This window comes from Polyodon spathula, chromosome 2, assembly GCF_017654505.1.
Source record: "Polyodon spathula isolate WHYD16114869_AA chromosome 2, ASM1765450v1, whole genome shotgun sequence".
In the NCBI taxonomy this organism is placed as follows: Eukaryota; Metazoa; Chordata; class Actinopteri; order Acipenseriformes; family Polyodontidae; genus Polyodon; species Polyodon spathula.
The window spans coordinates 25,065,255-25,074,418 of record NC_054535.1 but is presented as its reverse complement, the minus strand read 5'-3'; the positions used below and the strand labels follow the sequence as shown (position 1 = coordinate 25,074,418).

General features: G+C 43.3%; 1 long non-coding RNA gene across 1 annotated transcript in view; it reads left to right on the top strand.

Annotated features, from left to right (window-relative positions):
* The window catches only part of LOC121294581, a 20,775-nt gene extending 12,048 nt beyond the window's left edge, over positions 1 to 8,727 (top strand). Inside the window, exons 2-3 of the long non-coding RNA XR_005946805.1 lie at positions 3,838 to 3,940; positions 8,568 to 8,727. This is a non-coding gene — a long non-coding RNA (uncharacterized LOC121294581). The remainder of the gene's footprint in view (positions 1 to 3,837; positions 3,941 to 8,567) is intronic.
* Positions 8,728 to 9,164: the final 437 nt, after the last annotated feature.

The following is a 9,164-nucleotide window of genomic DNA, read 5'->3' as shown; positions in this document are numbered from 1 at the left end:
TCGAATTGATGCTGCAGTTATATATCTGCTTTTCTCCTCCTACTAAAAACAAATACACACAGTAAACAAATAAATGTGCAACACTTACTATGTATATGTAACGCCCCTGAAGAGACGGGAGCCTCAAACTAGCACGTAAATTACAAACTAATGTACACGCACATTTTATTTTGTGGTAGTACAGTTCTGAAAGAAAATGCAAGATGAACTACGTACAGAACAGCAGTCCTTCTGAAGGTCTTTTATAGTTGATTTTGTTGTTGTTTGTTTTTAGTTCAATTGTGATTCCCGTACAAATAAAAACAATGTGTTTACTATCTATGAGAAGATTTAGTTTCGGTTTCTCTTGCAGAGAAATTACTAGCAAGTTACATTGAGGAAAAAAAAAATAACAGAATAGGATATATTGTAGTTTTTACAGAAATCAAATTGATATTCTAAGGTCACTTTTGGTGCAGAAAAATATCTACATCACACTCTTGGATTTAGCCGCCACACCAGCATTGTCCCGCCCCTTGACAACCAATATACACGTCTAATTCGCTGGTACAGTACTCCCCTGACCTTCCAACTCCCACCTAATAGGCTCTCTGTAATTAACTGTCACCGATAAATGTACTGTAGAAAAAGGTTAGCCACACATGCTGTTACGTACAAGCAGGCTACCGTATTACAGAAAATAAGCAATCGCGATACTTCTAAAATGTCATAAATCATGTAATAAAATATTGCAACATTTGAAAATTGTAGTAATAATAAAGGTCACCCTCGTATAACGGCCGCCGCCTTAAGTGCCGCAGTCATTTTGATCAATTTAAAATAAACACTCCAGCAAAAAAATTAAGTAATAAGGTATTTACAGTTGCAAGCTAGCTGCTTTATACATTTTAATTTAACAAGCTAGCTCCAATTAGTCACTTAAAGATAACTAAACCTTCGTCCCAGTAAGCTTTCATCTCGCACCGGTAAACTGCAGCCTTGCATGCTGCAGCAGCAACCTTTCTATTATTATCGGGCATGTTGATTCAACAAACTTGTTAAATTTCCCGCAACGGTGAGTGCCAAGTGATGTCACTTCCGACTCAACGATACAGAGCACCGATTAATTTAACAAAGCACCCATATAAAATCTCTGTCTCTCGCATAATTGCATAATTAATTTGGTGCTGCCTGAGACCAAAGAATATTCCAGCCAACAGCAATATAAGGTCGTAGTGATGGTTGTCGATGCCTATTTGTGCTTCGGTTGTGATCAGCCAGATTAAACACATCACCTGATCCCAACTGAGACACAACACACCGCTGCAAAAGCAGCAAGGAACATTTTGCCTTTGCAGACCACTGATTCATTAGCTGTCGAAGGCACCTTTCAGCGGTCGGTACTACTTTTACTGTGTCCTCTAAAAGGACAAGTCTACCATAATTACTAATACACAAGTGATGATATGAATTCATATTAAGCCAGAGGTTGTGTGGTTATGAGGCTCTCGTGTAAGGTGACCATATTAAGTCCTTAAACTGGTACGCCAGTGATGCTGGAACTCCAGAGTCACTATTGAGCCCTGTTGAGGTGTTGTGGGCTAGTCGATGAAACACAGAGGACAGAAGGTGCCCACTTGAAGACCCCAGAGATGTACCCTACTTAGCTCAATCCAGACGGTTGTCATGCTGATTCGCTGGGGAGACCGCACTGTGGTTGATCCCTGGAGCCAGCATCGTAGCCGTTGTGTGTGCTGATGCGCTGGGGAGACAAAATAAGCTGATCCCTGGAGCCAGCATTACACTTCAGCCATCAACACCAGGTAGAAGGATATCTACATCAACAGATGGAAAGGATGGATGGATGCAAATGGATGGAGATGCAGACGGATCACATTAGTTTACTGTAAAGCTATGTCTTAGTTGGTGCTTATCTTGGCGAAAGCCAAGTTCAAATCAGCATGAAGTTTAACATCTACTCTCATGTAATGGAAATCAGCATCTTACTGGGAAGATATGTGTTTTTTTTTCACTTTGGCAATGTTTGATCGAATATCATATTGAAAGTGAATGCAGAGACTTGTGGTGATAGTCAGTGAAATCTTTTACTTTCAAAAACTTTTTGTGAATAATTGATTTTACTGTGTTTTTTTATTTGATTTAATTTAAACATGCACAGACTCAATTTCTTTAATAAATTACTTTTTTCCAACTTGTTCTTCGGGGGTTAGCTAGCAATTGACATGCTATCTTGGGTGTTTCAGTTTCCCCAGCCATCATTTATGCAAGAGAAGTTGCTGTTGGTTTGATGTCGAACGTGTGGATTTGGCTGTCTTCCTGTTTTTCTCAAGAATATGCAACTTGCAGTCAATTATTGCCTGCATGCCTCGCTTCCTTTTAGCTCGATGTTACACCCAAGAAGATGGCACATGTTCACGATATTCATACTAATCTCTTCCAGAGTAGTTACAGCATGCAAGATCAGTTCCTTATTCACTTTGCTATTAAGAGTGTGGGTTAGGTAATATGCCTCAGGAGCTTTATAACCCCACAAACCAACAGCCATAAACAGAAAGGCTTCCTTGGCTTCACTGAAGTCTTGTACATCATCTGCACCAAGGTCAACAAAGTCAACCATGCTATTGATAGAAGCATCATAAGAACTATCCTGACAGATGGCCGTGGCATCCAGCAACGACTGTATTGCTCTGGCATATGTGTCCTGTTTTCTTGTAGTGCTTCTAAAACGGAAGCATTAACTCTTATGGTCCATTTACTCAGCACCTGTCAGATAAAACAGGTTTAAAAGGCACTGAATCGCAAAAGGACACTCAGTACTGTATCTCCAGTTAAGCCCCACCCCTTGTTCACTGTATTTCACATAACTTTATAGACCTGCATACTGATAAATCCTATCCTGATCACTCATTTTATCACCAAACTCCTCAATAATGCGATCCAAGTCATTATTTTATTACTATAACATCTCAAAAAGCTTTGTAAATGTTTGTGATATTCTTGGAGTGCTGGATGCAGAAGCAGCTATCTCCTTTGTTTATATCCGTGTTCTCTCTGTGGTGCAGGGACTGTGTATTGCTCAGATACGTTTTTTTTTCTTCTGGCTTCTCTCAGCTTCTATTGGTCTCAGCCATTGAAAGGTTTTCTCTGCTTTTCTAGAGACCTGTGCTAATGTCTTTTTGATGTTGGACCAGAAAGGGAAAATTGTAATAGTGGACCTGGTCTGATATAGGAACGCGAAGGGTTAATGTCTTTCACACTCTGCAACCATCTGTGACAATAGAAATCACCATTTGGAGTGTAGGAGATGACATTCTGCATAAAGTATTAATTATGTACGTGATTATAAATTTCTTTACTTCTATGTTAAAGTTTTCATATTTGTGTACATTTTTATATTTTTACATTTTTATACAGATTAATGCAGGTGTAACTAGCTAAGTAAGACTTCACAGTTTTCCTGTCTCTCTCTCTGCAAAAACTAGACAATGCAGCTTGTCTTATCTTGGCGTATGGGCAAAGAGCCAAAGTTAGCACATGTCTAACTAAGATGCATAGAGGAGTTATATGAAATGGAATGTTATAGATCTGGACGCGTTTCTCCCCTTACCTGGAGGTGTGTGATAGCAGAGTGGATCCATACTGATTGGAAGAGGGTATAGGAAATGGGGATGGAAATGCTAATATATTCAAGGTATTTAATGTAATGTTTTTGTTTGAGTCGTCAGTCACTTCCTTGAATTGACTACACTTGACGTCTGTCAAGAAATACTGTCAATACAAATCGTATAAAGTATTTTTGATAAAAAAAAATAATGTGTTGATTTGTTCTCCCTACAGTTAATGGTGCCGAAACCCGGGATTCCTGAGAATTCCTGAAAATAAATGTTTATAGAGTCATCGGCATCACCTTCATCAACACTATAATTCTTGCCATCATCAGGTGAATAACCAAAAATAAGTCAAAGTCAAATAAATACTGGGCTGTGTGTGCCCAGGATAAAAATCTCCCACTGGGGAGACCCAGATTAGGTCAAGAAAATCAAATAGTGGTTTTCTAAATGACAGGAACTTACAGGAATCCACGGACAAAAATAAATATTAGAACTGAACCAAAGGGAGAAGTGATTAAAAAATGTGTAAATCCTGATGTATAAGTCCCACTGAGGCATATCAGATAAGCTCTAAAATCTCAACAATAAGTCCTGCGGAGGCAGATTGAGTTACATAATCTAAATCCTGGTATGTAAGACCTGCTGAGGCAGACTAGGTCAAGTTTTATTTGGACCATAATACCCGCTGGGACAGATTAAGTTATAAATATAAAATCCTGGTATGTAAGACCCGCTGAGGCAGTCTAGGAACAACTTTTATAGACCCGGTAACGAGTTAAGTCCAGACATCTGAATTCAAACTTGAGCTAAGTCTATATAAAGACCTCTGAACTAAGGGAATGAATTAAGTCCGTGAGGGACCTCTGACATAATCCAGGCATAATGCTGACTAAATTGTCCAAGTTTGTATTCTCAAACATTTTCAGTGATACATATTGAAAGAAAGAATAGTCATTAAAATGAGAGACTTAATTATTGGCAAAGTAATTCTCGACTATTGAATTCAGACTGTTTGCAAAAAACAGTCAATACATGGTTGTCACAAGGACGGCTGAAGTGGGTGACGACAGACCAGAAACAGGAACTGAGTGCTGTGCAATCCTTGTGACTAAATACAAATATACATTTTAAACACTCGTGTTACACAGACCTGTTTATATCCCGTGTACCAATGACGATACACCAACATTAAACACACAACATAACAGAAAATATACACAGGGGCGGGCACTTCGTCACATATACCCCCCACCCCCCCCGTGCAAAGCACACATGGCCTCAATGGCCACCTCCCCCCTTAGAAGCCCAAAAGTCCAACACAAAATCCTGGGCTAGGACCAGAGGCTTCAAGGGGCCCACAGGTTGTAAGGCTGTCAGCAGCAATGCTGACAGCAGGGTGGCATACTCCTGCCAGGGTAGTCTTAGCAGCGGAAAGGCTGCTTGGGGGGTGGTTTCCTGACCTCCCCCCTTCTTCGGGGCCGGCAGCTCCCCTGGGTGGGGCTCCGACCACAGTACTTCCAGCAGCGAAGAAACTGCAGTGGTAGCAGGTCTCCTGACCTCCCCCCCGATCTCCGGCAGCGAAACTGCTGCAGTGGGAGCAGGTCTCCAGACCTCCTCCCTCTTCTTTGTGGCCGGCAGCTCCCCTTCATGGGGTTCTGGCCACAATACTTCCTGCTGCGATGAGGAGCAACAGGCAGCCCCCGGCGATGCTGAGCGGCGGGCAACCCCAGCCGATGCTGAGCGGCGGGCAACCCCAGGCGATGCTGAGCGTCTGGCAACCCCAGGCGATGCTGAGCGACTTGCAACCCCAGGCGATGCTGAGCGACTTGCAACCCCAGGCGATGCGGAGGCATCCTTAAGCGAAGCGTGGCAGGCATCCTTGGGTGAAGCGAGGCAGGCATCCTTGGGCGAAGCGCAGGAGGGAGTCAGGACAGGCTGGGGTGCGGGTGTTGGCCCTCTTTTCGGCCACTGCGGCCAGGAGGTTCTTCCCCGTGCTTCCCTCAGCAGCCGATGCAAGGGCTGCTGAGGACCGCCAGCATCTAGTCCTGGTCCTTCTGGTGCAGGGAGAGGCAGCTCCTGCTTCTCTCCCCCTGATGGAGGTGGAGGCAGAGGAAGCTCCAGCTCCTCTCCTCGTGATGGTGGGGGAAGTGCTACCAGCAGGCATTCACCCTCTGCTGGTGGGGGAAGTGATACCAGCAGGCAGTCACCCTCTGCTGGTGGGGGAAGTGATACCAGCAGGCATTCACCCTCTGCTGGGGGACGGGGACCCAGCAGACATTCACCCTCTGCTGGGGGACAGGGACCCAGCATGCATTCACCCTCTGTTGGGGGAGGAGGCAGAGGCAGCTCCTGCTGCTCTGCTCCTGCCGATGGAGGTGGCGGAGGCAGAGGCAGCTCCTGCTGCTCTGCTCCTGCCGATGGAGGTGGCGGAGGCGTGTAGTCTCCTGCCAGTGAAGGTGGCGGAGACAGAGGCAGCTTCTGCTGCTCTGCTCCTGCCGATGGAGGTGGCGGAGGCAAAGACAGCTCCTGCTGCTCTGCTCCTGCCGATGGAGGTGGCGGAGGCAGAGACAGCTCCTGCTGCTCTGCTCCTGCTGATGGAGGTGGCGGAGGCAGAGACAGCTCCTGCTGCTCTGCTCCTGCTGGTGGAGGTGGCGGAGGCAGAGGCAGCTCCTGTTGCTCTGCGCCTGCCGGTGGAGGTGGGAGCGGCGTGTAGTCTCCTGGCAGTGGAGGTGGGAGCGGCATGTAGTCTCCCCTTGTTACAGGGGACTGGTGCGGCTCTCCCTCACTTGCAGGGGACTGGTGCGGCTCTTCCTCCCTTGCAGGAGACTGGTGCGGCTCTGGAGACAGCGGTGGGACCTCTGCCTTCCTCTTCCCTTTTCCCCTTCTCTGCCACCTCCTCACCTTCCTCTTCTGCGGCAGTTCCTCCTCTCCTTCCTGGTAGGGGCAGCGCACCACCGGGTGCCCAAACTCCCCACAGGCAAGGCACCAGCCCTGGTCCTCCAGACCACTGAGGAACTCCTCCAGGTCCTGGCAGCCATCTCTCCAGTCCCAGCCTTCCATGTTTTTTTTTTTTTTTTTTTTCCCCCCCACACAAAAAAATATATATATTATATTTTTTTTCCCCCCAAAACTACAGTCCCTGCCCTGGTCTTAGTCTAGGAGGCGTTGTTAATCCCACGTACAACACCACGTGTCACAAGGACGGCCGAAGTGGGTGACGACAGACCAGAAACAGGAACTGACTCTGCACACAGCTGTTGAAATAGTGAAGGCGCTGATGTGCAGTTTAATAATGAACAGGCAGAAAATAAAAGGTTTGTAACAATACAAAAACAGGACACGGCACATGAGGCCAAAATAAATAGACAAATAGACCCGTTTATATCCCGTGTACCAATGACTATACACCAACATTAAACACACAACATAACAGAAAATATACACAGGGGCGGGCACTTCGTCACAATGGTACACAGTTAAAAAGGACTTAGAAATAAAATGGCCAATATACCACCAAATTATGAACAAGCGCTAATAAAAACAAATCAAATATTAAAAGAAACAAAAGAAAATAATCGATCTGTTGGTGTAAAACTGAACAGGTACTGTCCATTTGGTGGCAGGAATCAGGCAGTAAAATTAGTTGTAAAAAAAAAAAAATAGAATAAAAACTTGCACTTTATTGACAATCATGCTAGCAGAAATAATAAAGACCCGTCTCAATGAGCCACTGTCGAGAAAGAAACATAAATGCAAAGGCAATGTCAAGATCTAAAAATAGAAAGGAATATAATTACATTTAAAACCTCCAACATAATGACTCCTAGTGGAATAAATTAAAAAAATAAAAATGTTAAAATGCCTCTTTGGCCATTGACCATTCAGAGAAGCGTGAACATATTCTGCCACATTCATTTTGATATAATATAGACAATGTAATTGTAATATTTCAAATTCTTGTAACATAATGCCACCAGTAATACAAATCTTTGGCATTTTTCATTTTTTGTATTTAATTTTTATATATATATATGCATTTTAAAGTGCATTTCTGAATGGAGTTCTTTTGCATTTAAAATTGACGCATGAAATATGTTGCAAAATAATCACATGATATTGCTAAACCAGGTCTGGGATAAAACTAAGCTAAAAAGTAAAATTAACCAAATCAAATGTTGTAAACTGTGCTGTAGTAATTGGACAGACACAAAAGGTTAAAAGATAAAAAGAGAAAATGTAATTCAAAGTCAACTGCCTATACAGTGTGATGGAATGGTGCAAATATAGGGGAGATGCTCCTATAGACCAATCTGAAGCACTGCAACATGCTGCTGTAATTCTTCACATCATCCCTGGAGAACCATGTGGATGTGCAAGAACTATAGCCATGTTAGAGGAATACAGCAATTCATAAATGAGGGAGAAGAATGTCTCCTGGTAGTTTGGGTAAACTGAAAACTAACAGCAGTGATTAAAACCTAACAAAATTCAGTAAGTGTCAAATTGGACTTCAGTAAAGACTGGAATGAAATGAACAGTCTTGAATTGTTAATTGAATACTGAAATTTAGATAAAATTGATTTTAAATGAATTGTAATAGTAACATTGAAGGTTAAATAATTTAGACTATGATAAGGGACCATTTTTTGAAGTTGCAATCAATGTAACAAATGTAAAACTGTGAAAATAAGAAGGGAGAATGAGTTTCTGAGGTAAAGTGGCTGCTGATTATGATCAGGTGCAGAGGTGATGCAGTGCAGGAATAAAACAGACAGAGATTTGTAATCCAGTATGGAAAAGTGTACTTTAATGTTTGTAATCCTGGTCTGGCGACCAAATAATAAGCTCCAGTTATACACAGCGATATGTAAAACACGGAGGACAGTAACAGGGATTTGCAGCAGTAGCAGGGCGGTAGGAAAGCCCTGCTTAAATGTATTGTTTGTTTATTTTTAGAACGGGGAAGAGGGAGCTGCCGGCCACAAAGGAGTAGGGGGTAAAGCACCTCCCACCATGGCCTCCACCATGGACACCTTGTTCCCCCTCTTCCAGGACTTTGAGACTGAGGAGGGAGGTAGTCGTTGGGGCCATGTGTGCTTCGCACAGGAGGGGTATATGTAGCAGGGCGGTAGGAAAGCCCTGCTTAAATGTATTGTTTGTTTATTTTTAGAATGGGGTTTCCCCCTCTGCCCCTGTGCAGTTTATTTTGTGTTTATTATATTTGACGACGTAGCCATGTGTTTTTGTTTTTAAAAAAACCTTGTGGTAATGTGTGGTTGTCGGCTAGTGCGTTGTTAAACTATCCGGCAGTCAGACAATTAATAAACTCATGCAGATTGAGGCCGAGGGGAGCAGAGAGCTGTGGATATATAAAGCCACAGCTCTCTGCACTTTGTGTGGTGTGTTCAAGAGGCGGAACGAGAGTGAGTGAAGAGAGAGAAAAAGAAACTTAAAAAAAAGATACCTAAAGGATCGGTGAAGGCAACTGCTTAGCCTGACCTTAGGTCTGTTTTGTATTTTCTGTTTGTGATTATTTTATTTACATCTTTTATT